Below are 10,483 nucleotides of genomic sequence, written 5' to 3'. Positions count from 1 at the left end.
TTCCTCATTCCATATAGATTGTTTAAAGTAACAGGGTTTCCTTCTTTTTATGGGTGAATAGTATTTCATTGAGGGTATGTGTCACAGTTCTTTTTGTTTCCAAGCACAATGGATCTATGTTAACTCTTTATTATACCTTGTACATTTTTAATCTGATGTCACACTCAGTCTTATGATTTTCATGTTATTGATTGATAGAGTTAGTTCAAACTTATTATGGGATTTCAGCTTACTTGTAGTCAGTTGGATTCCTTAAATCATCTATAATTCATTTAGAGGAGATGCATAGCCACTGCTAGGGACTGCTTACGTTCATCATTAAGCCAATGAGTACCTGTCAGTTATAGTCTATGCTATGCCACTTGACTATAGTCTAGTTAGTAGCAATGTACACATTATCCTTAAATCTGTGTGACCCTATGGAGCTGTTCTCCCTGTTTTGCAGAGGTTTTATTTCTAGCCCTATGCCATTTCTTTTAGTATAAGAGCAAATCTTTATTCAGCCAAAGACTCAAGTAGACTTTTGTGCCCACATCTCTGGTCTGTATAGTTTACTCTTCCCCAACACTCTGCTCTGCAATTCTAAATGCTCTGCATGGCTTTAAATCGAACTTACACCTCCTCAGTGGAATGAGGTCATCAAGCTCAGTTTGAACCTGTATCCTTGTACTATAATTAAAAAAATTCAGTAAGCCTTTATGTTAGAATTAATTTTTCTCATTGTAATGAATACCAAAGACAATGAAAGCCATACTTTGGGTCATTTTCATAGATTTCAGATTATGATCAGCTGGTTCTATGACAGTGAGTCAGTTTTAAAACTTTTATCTATTTTGCTATTATTTTTTTACTTTAACTCACTCATAACATTCTGTGGCTCATGTAATCATTCTTATGAATGGGAAATAGCAAAAATTCCTAGCTTCAAGTTTACTATTGTTAATATTCTAAAAGCTATTGATTTAAATATTTTTGGTACCAACTCAATTCATTAAAAATTATATTTTATTCTTAAGTCATATAGTTAATTCTTTTAGACTTTGTAATAGATGGTCATAGCATCTCTCAGTCATTGCTTCTTATCCAGCTGTCCTGCTCCTTGACCCTGATGGTGCTCTGCGTGCATGAAACTGGGTCTTCTTATTCTTATTTTTCCCTCACACTTTATAATATATATTTGTTTATTCAGTGCCTGATTTGTTTATACTTTTGGCCAGAACAATGCCAAGAAAGGATTTTATCATTTATGTGCTTATGTGTGTATAAGTACACGTGTATGTGTATATGTGCATGTGTATGGGCATGTATCTATGATATACATGTGCACTCAAGTGTTTTCATCCATGTATGTGCATGAGGAGGCCAACTGTGGACATTGAGTTTCTTCCTCAGTACGTCTCAACTTTTTTGAAATACAAAGTCTCTCTTTGAACCTAGAACCCACTGTTCACTGTTTTGCTAGACAGGCTGTACAGCCAGCCCTTGGAGTCCTTCTGCATCTTTCCCTTCATTGCTGGGGTAGCATCCATGAATCTCCATGCCTAGCTTCCATCTGAACTCTGCTCTCATACTTGAACAGCAAGCTCTTTACCCACTGAGATGTCTTCTCAGTCACTTTTATGCTCTTTATGGGGATGAGTGTTCGTGGTTAGTCCTAGGCCTTCATTTTGTGCTATGGGGGAGGGGCAATAGTTGTCCTAGAGCCATTCTTTAGTTCTGTCTCTTGCCTAGCTGTTGGTTGGCCCTATAGACCATTAAGTTTTAAAATTAGAATTCTGAAAATTACTGAGAAACAATTTAATTCAACTCCCTTAATTTATAGATGAAAACACTGATATTCAACGTGATTAATTGTAACTGTGGCAGCGTGAGCGGTGACTCACTGAGTCACACAGCTAAATAACCTAATAGCTGAAGCAATTGTGTGGTCTCCTTGTCTGGTGCTGCCAACCAATTAATCAGAATATATGTACTGTGACCACACTATTGATTTGATTGGTAATTACTCATAAACATGTGTGAGGCAGTGAACTCTGCACAGACAGCATGGTCCCAGTGCAGCATAGGCCCGGAACTCCGGAAACCTGGTCGGTGGTGACTTCTGCTTTCATGGAATGGTAGGAGTTCGGCCATACCTCCTGGGCCTTTGACTCCTGTCCCAGTTACAGCCCTCGCATCCCCGCAAAGGAGAGGTGTGTGGCTATCAGTCTCATAGGAGCAACACCAAGCCTTCCTACATGCAAATAAGGTTTCCCCAAGCTGAGGTCCAAGCCAATGAGAAGTACCTGCTGTCAAACCCTGAATCACCCCTAAAACTGTATATAAATCCTATCCAGGGAATTAAAGGTGTGCTAGAACTACTCTGTCATCAAAGAGCTTCTGTCACAAGAGCTGTAACACTTGGGAAGAGGTCTGCTCTCCCGAAACACCACCTGTGGCTCTTCCTTGGCTAGGCAGCCTCTCTTCAGCCCAGCCAGCCAGACGCGGGTAACTAAGACAGTGTGGCACAGTGAATTCGGAGGTGGAACCTGCTGCGGTGGCAGAAGCGATGTCTCCCCCTGTTTCCCGCCCCCCCCACCCCGCCTTCCCTCTGCCAGAACTCTCACACCCGGCTGGGCCGGGCCACTGACTCCAATACACGGACCCGCAAATATGAAATAATGAACAGAAACATGGTGCAAAGGGCCTTCACTTAAAAATGTATCCAAATGCCAGATACACAGAGTGAAACATAAATAGACCACATCAACTGAAGTGTTTTAAAGTACAGACTCCTTTTAAAAACATACTGTATTATGTATATCTCAAGTAACATGATATGTGTCATATTTAAATAGTAAAAAGCTTGCTGTTGTGAAAGAAGTTAATAGAGCCATGGTTTCACATAGCTATATATTATTTGTGGCAATAATAGCTATAATTGTATGAATCTAACACACAGCATGTTGTTTTGTTTTGAGACAGGGTATCATGTAGCTTAGGCTAGCCTTGAACTCCCTATGTATTCTTCTGAGTCCATCTCAGATTCACAGGTGCATGTCACCACACCTGGTTTATGGGGTACTGGGAATCAAACCCAAGGGTTTGTGGATCCTAGGCAATTACTCAACCAACTGAGCTATATTGTTAGCCCCAGGACACTTTTATCATCTACAGTCTTCATTAGGTATGTGGATTTTTTTTCTCTACATATCTCCTATCTTATATCCTTTATCATGACTTCCATTTCCTTCCTGTCCCATCTAATTCTCATCCATAGTAACCATTGTTTTGATCTCTACATCTTTATTTGAGTATGTTTTAAAGTCTACATATTAATGAGATTATGTGATATTTCTGTTTCTGTGTGTTTCTTATTTCCCTTAAGTCCAGGTTCATCCATGTTGCTGTTGATGGACAGAGCTCATTCTTTTGTAGGGCTGAATAATATTCCTTGTATATATACATCCTATTTTTTAAACATCCACCCATCCACTGGTGAATACTTACTTTGTTGTCCTATCAAGCTTGTCTATTTTAAACATATTTCAACAAACATGGAAATGCAGGTATCTTTAGAAGGGATGTTGCCATCTTTGCATCCAGAATAGGCACTTCTGGGTAATTACTCTATTAGTTTATTTTTAATGAATTTATTTTTTATGGTATGTGTATGAATGTTATGTCTGCATCATGTCTGTGTACCACATGTGTGTAGTGCTCACAGAGGGCAGGAGAAGGCAGGCATTAGATCCCCCTGGAACTGGAGTTACAGATGGTTGTGAACTATTGTGTGGATGTTGGGAATAGAACCCAGGTCCTCTGGCAGAGCAGCCAATGCTCTTAACTGCTGACCCAATTATAGAAGTAATTTGCATAAAAATTTTGAATGTTAATACATATGATTTACTGGTAAAATAAATTCTAAGAAGAAGTTAAAACAGTGGCATAAAGATCCTAGTGAAGAAGGGGATTTTAATTTTTCTTGGGGTTTTCCCCATTAGAGCCCTTTTAAAAAAATGGTAAGAAAATGGCATGATATTTAATATTATGAGAAAAAGTTATTAGTTTTGAATATTATGCTGATGGTATTAAACAGTCTAGATAGCAGTAGGCAAAATGAAGGGATTATAATTATATCAAAGAAGTGTATAATAATGACCTTCAATTGCCCAAGGGAGACATGGGAGACTCCACGTGTATCTCTTAGAAGTGAGAATGAATGTTTCCATGATCTAATCTGAGGTTAAAATGTACCTATTGATTGATGTTTTCAAAGGTCTACAGTGCACTATACTCTTTTAAAAGTTGTTTTTGTTTGTTTGTTTGTTTTGTTTTTTTGTTTTTGTTTTTTGTTTGTTTTTTTGATGCCACAGATAAACAGTGCAAGTTGGGGAGCCTGTCAGAAGTGATCATTTAAGAAGTGAATCGTAATATGCTATGGTAATTTCTGGCACATTCTGAAGATGGTGGAAATGGTGAAGTTGGGTTGTTTGCTTTTCATGTCACCCAAAGAAATGTGAGCTCAGTGTGAACCTGAAATTATGGATAGGAAGAAGACTGAAGCATTCAGGAGTCTCTTCATGACTTTAGGTCACAGCACTGATGATGGCTCTGTGGGATCAATAGCTGGAGTGCCCGTTAGTGCTGTTCTGATGGGGGAGAATACAGATATGTCATCATTGTTGATACACAGTGTTCTTATTGAATCTGAAAGTATGGTGACTAAGAAGGTTGTCTGGGTCAGAGATCGAGTTGTGGGTAATAAGGGAGAGTTTTGAGTAGGACATATCAGTGTGTCTTTTCCAACCCCCCAATGGTTCCACCTCTAAGGAGAATGATGTAGGAAGATAATGAGCTCCAGCCCAGACTGGAATACATTGGAAGATTCTTTTTCAAAGCATACAAAAGTAAAGGTGAAAAGCTTTGTTTTCAGTGGAATCTGTATACTAATACTATATACCAATATCACCCCCTACGTTTTTTATTTTTTTTAGGTTACAGCCATCATAAATTAACCTGTGTTTTGATCTTCCCCTAGATCCTTCCTTAAGGATTAGAATTGCTGCATGAGAGATTATGGGATGAGTATTGTAAGAGGATCAACAACACATTTCAACCACTATAATACAGGACAGATGCATTTCTAGGGATGACAATGTGAAAAACAGTCAAGTTAAGCATGGAGATGAGGAACAGCTTTTCAAGCATGTTGTTGAGAAGGATTTTATTAATAATATTGAAAGGCCATGCACAGTTTGAAAATATGGGAGGGATCATCGAAGCAGAAGAAGGGAGCCCTAGAGCTCTCCCATTTGACCTTCTAGTTTCTGGTCAAATTGACTTGGCCTTCAAGTCGCTTACTTTACCACACTCAGGCACAGCTGGCTAATCTATGGCATGTGTCTATATTCCTTAAATGCTTTAAGCACATCTCATTCTTCTGTCTGGTAGAGAATTTCTACTTCACGTTGTTCGTTGTTGCCTCCTCCTAAGGTATGACTCTGAGTTACTAGTCTTTGGACCAGCTTGTCAGATATCTCCAGATGTGCCCTGTATTCCTTTGCTTTCTTCCATGATAAGAACATCTGCATAGCCTCTCAGACACAATGCTTTTTTCCTTCTCCATGTCAGCTCTACCACTGCCTTCATTTTGTATTTTTCCAGGATCAGGCTTACCTTCCTAACCTAACTGTGACTGAACTCCTAGGACTGCAGTTACTAGTTTTCTTAGTATTCTTTAGCTCTCTCCATCTCTCATGTGTAGAGATGGCTCAGCTTTACAGCATCCCTTTTATGACATCACAGTGCTCTCTCTGTGCATTTGTAATGCTTTCACAGGTTTTACTTTATGCTTTTTAAATTTTATTTTTTTTATTTCTTTATCTTTCTCTCTCTCTCTTTCTCCCTCCCTCCTTCCCTTTCTTTCTCTTTCTTTCTTTCTTTCTTTCTTTCTTTCTTTCTTTCTTTCTTTCTTTCTTTCTTTCTTTCTTTTTCTTTCTTTCTTTCTTTCTTTTTCGAGACAGGGTTTTTCTGTGTAGCCCTGGCTGTCCTCGAACTCGCTCTGCAGACCAGGCTGACCTTGAACTCAGAAATCTGCCTACCTCTGCTTCCCAAGTGCTGGGATTTACTTTATGCTTTAAAAACATACAATTCTGTACAGGAGGGAGAGAGAGAGAGAGAGGCAGAGAGAGAAAGAGAGGGGAAGGGGGGCTTTCCTTTTGCTTCTTTGTAGTAGGATAAAACTGATTCTTTGTTTAGGATTAATTTTTCATAAATATAATCAGACAAATGCCGCCCTTAAGAATACCACCCATGGAGTGGGGAGATCAATATTTATTTATTTCACCTTTTATAGTTTCTTGTGTAACTCAGGATAGGTTGAATTTACCATGTAGTAGAGGATGACTTTGAACTTCTTGTCCTCCTGTCTCTATGTTTGAACAGGCATATGCTTGATCTTCGGCAGTGCATAAAAGGTTTGAGCATGAGAGCCAAGCGCTCTACCAACTGAGAGACATCCCAGCCCTGCTGTGAGGTATGTCTTAAAATTGTAGATGTTTAAGATTGTTTGGAGGGATGGGTGGGAATTGGATATGATTATATTGCATTATATATTGTATGCATGTGTGATATTCTCAATAAATAATTTAAAACGTAAATTAATTTTTTTTTTTAATTTGAGAAAAACTTAAATCATGGGCCTAGGGGAGATGATGTCTCTGTTGGTGAGAGCATTTGCAAAGTGTACATGTATAGGGAATTGAATTCAAATCCCCAGCATCCAAATAAAAAAGGATAAGCATAGACATGCATGCCTAAACCCATATCCGGATCCTAGATACAGGTAGATTCACAGAGCTCAGTGGCCAGCAAGCACAATCAATTCAGTAAGCTTCAGCTTTAGTTAGAGAACGCGTCTCAAGAGAACATGGTAGAAGAATAATATAGCAGAACACCTGATATCCTTCTCTGTCCTCTGTAGGTTCATGCATGGACATACCGCATACATATATGCATTCCTCATCCTAAACTTTGGTTGTTTTTTTTTTTTTTTGAAATTGGATATTTTTCATTTCCCTTTTGTTATTGTTTTGAGACAGTGTCTCCTGAAGCCTAGACTGGCCTGGGACTCAATAGGCAGAAGAAGCTAACTTTGAATTCCTAATCTCCCTGCCTCCACTTCCACTTCTAGAATTAAAAGTATGTACCATCACACCCCATCTTACCATGTTGTTTTTATTCTATTTTTTAAAATTTTTGTTTAAAATCTATAGTCCTTACATTTTTGTTTAAAATCTATAGTCCTTACATTTTTTTACATGATTGGGTTCAGGCCAGAAATTGGAGACTGCATGTATGGCTCCAGACTTTAGTACACTGCATCATAAATGAAGCCTTTAGGAGAGAAGGGTTCTGCTTACGGTTCCTTTGTTAGAAAGAGGATCAAGTTTTACAATGCTAGCTTAAAGATGTGGCTTTATATGACTGTTGCGAGCAAAGGCCAAGTGGCACTTCCCGCTGGGAAGGATGGCGACAGCACACCTTCACTCAGGAGTTCATACACTGGATTCCACCACGAGAAATATCTCAGGAGTGCTAAGAGAGGACTCGACACACTGTTTACGTTTTGAATGCTTTATGTCAGTTTCCAATACAACTACACACAGCATACAATATGTTATCAGAGCTAAAAGGATAAAGGCTATGACAATATAATAGCTAAACATTTCGCTTTACCGCATATTAAATATATATGGCTTCACTCTACTGCCTATTAGGGGGTATACGACCTGACAGTGTCTCTGGAAGCAGGCTCAGCTATCTCTGAGGCAGGGCGTGGTGTTCTCCACGAACCGAAAGTAGTTGGTGTCCAGCAGGTCCAGCTATCTCTCGGCCAGAGGGCTATACTTGACCACGAAGGAAATGTTTGACTGTCGATAATGTTTGACCATGAAGATTACTTGCCCTCAAAGTCTCGGGTGGTCTCGGATGGTCTCTAGTCATTGTGGCAGAGTCTGGAGGCTCAGGAGGTTCACGTCAGCAGTCATGGCTACCAAAAGCGAGGGATAGACAGAGATGCTAGCTTGTCTCCTAGCTGCCTCTTTAAACTATTTTTGAGGTCACGCTGAAGCAGGGTTTAGATAACCACTCGCGTCTGGTTATCTTCTCAAGTTGTTTACTTTTCTATAGAAAATTTTCTGTACAAGTATATACTTCTAATATCTCTCATTTTGGCAAAACATCTTTCATATATTATTCTAGATAACTAATACATCAAAACAACTCACTGCAAATAACTTATTTCAAAACAACTTCCAAACATTTCCTATTACAAGGTGGAACAAGTCTTGCTACAGGCCTGCTCCTTACAATGATGTAATGAGAAAATGAAGGATGATTAAGGATAACAGTACAGAGAACTCACAGCATCTTGGACTGTTCTAGAAACTCATGAACTGATGCCTCTTCAAGTTTGGAGGAACAGAGCACTCCTTCAGAAAACAATTCAGAGCCTCTAAGTGGCTTTTCTCAACTTTCTAAATGGAAAAGAGAACTGTTTTAGCAACTGCAAAGAACAAGGTGTTCTATTTTTCTCCTCCCCTCTTTAAAAGACAGAAAAATACATTTCCTAATTAATTCCAGAACAGTAGGAGTTTGCATTATTTCCTTTCTTTGTGACTTTTTCTTTAGCAGCTTGAGAAGTTGGTTTGGTTTGTGCTCTGAAGGGTTGTCACCCAGGGTATTCCTAACAAATGTCCCCAACAGGAAGCACAGGATAGCAAGAGCTCAGGAGAGGAAGTCAGTGTACCTTCTGGGCTGTCGACCACCTGAGTGGCTGGTTACAGACAAGCAGTTACATGAGAGTACCAGAACTGCTAGAGAAGAGGCACTAAGACTTGTTCTGACATGTATGATGCTAAAACGAACTGCAGTCTCAACAGTATCCCTTCTCCAAATCCCTGGTAGGGCTGGCCGAGTAAAACCTGCCTGGCTTTGTTCTTAGATGAAGTTAGAGATGGGAGGCACACAGTTCTTGTTTACACTTGGCAATACACAACCAGGAACCTAGCAGCCTGAGTTAAATGCTATTGTTACTTTCATGATGCAAGGGAAGAAGTTACCTAATACACCTGGCCTCATCTTTAACACCTGTGAGATGCTGTTTATTAATTACTCTAAGAATTACTAGGAAGGTCAAATTTATAATGCACAAGGTGATATAACATAAATCCTGTCAGCATAAATTTTGTCATCAAGTTCTTGCTTACTTACTTATCAGCCAAGAAACATTTATTAATACTTACTTCGATGGTTTGTATTTCAAGCTTGATACAAGTTGGAGTCATCTGCAAAGAGGAAATATCAGTTGAGGAATTACCTCTATCAGATTGAACTGTAGGCCTCATCCATGGCATTTTTGTTATTAATGGTGAATGGTGCCCTGTGGGTAGGGCCACCCCTGGGCAGATGGTTCTTGATTGTACAGGAATGCTAGCCAGGGTAAGCAAACCAATAAGCAGCATTCTTCTATGGATTTGTTTTCCATTCCTGCTTCTAGGTTTCTCCTTGACATCCTATCTATCTGATCTCCCTTCATGATGGACTGTAAGCTATAAGATATAATAAACTCATTTCTGCCCAAGTTGCTTTTGGTCATGGAGTTTATCACAGTAATATATAGCAAACTAGGTGGTTAGGACATCTACCATAGAGCAGTTATTCAGGGAATGATAAAAAAAAAAGAACCCGTATTGAGTTTACAGAATAGAAGAGACAGAAATGAAATATTTAAACATGACAGATTCCAAACTGTATGAGAAATCTATAGAAAAGAATGAGGAAAAAAGTATAAGGCATTGGGATTCTACTTTAGCACGAGTTATCATGGGAGGTTATAGAGCTGGGCTAGTTTTGCTGCACTTTTTGTATGTGAGCCTTGGGCTCATCAAAACTTACTTTAAAGTTTTACTGATTACATGGCTGGGAAACTTAAGAAAATATTTTTATTTTTGTCTAACTCACTGAGTCCAATTGCCTGTGTGACATGGTTTTAGGGCTACTTGTTGGAGCATGGGAAACCTACCGGGGAATACATGGCTTAGGAAAATGATAATTCACCAGCTAGGGTTGGGACCTCATGAGCGCCTTCCTTCTCCATGCTGTAAGTGCTGAGTAGTTTGATATTGTACAGGTCTTGTGCTGGCAAACTTGTGCTGAGTTCATGAATGAAAGGTCTAGTCACATCTGGAATAATTATTTTCCAGTAATCTCCCATAACCTAGGGCCCTTACATTCTTTTTGCCCTACTTCTGTAATTGTCCCAAAGCTCTGGAAGTGAGTAAATATCATATAAATGTCTCATTTAGGGCTTGACAGGTCACATTACCTTACTACCTGAAGTTTTGGATTTCTGTATTAATCATCATTCACTGCATAAAAAAGTTTCTTTGATGAGGAGTGAAGAAGATATATATATATATATATATATATATATATATAC

General features: G+C 39.0%; 1 long non-coding RNA gene across 1 annotated transcript in view; it reads left to right on the top strand.

Annotated features, from left to right (window-relative positions):
- Window positions 1-6,367: 6,367 nt before the first annotated feature.
- LOC116077936 overlaps window positions 6,368-10,483 on the top strand; it is an 18,881-nt gene continuing 14,765 nt past the window's right edge. The window contains exon 1 of the long non-coding RNA XR_004113381.1: window positions 6,368-6,517. This is a non-coding gene — a long non-coding RNA (uncharacterized LOC116077936). The remainder of the gene's footprint in view (window positions 6,518-10,483) is intronic.

This window comes from Mastomys coucha, unplaced genomic scaffold (assembly GCF_008632895.1).
Source record: "Mastomys coucha isolate ucsf_1 unplaced genomic scaffold, UCSF_Mcou_1 pScaffold5, whole genome shotgun sequence".
Lineage (NCBI taxonomy): Eukaryota > Metazoa > Chordata > Mammalia > Rodentia > Muridae > Mastomys > Mastomys coucha.
This window is presented reverse-complemented; position numbering and strand designations above follow the sequence as displayed.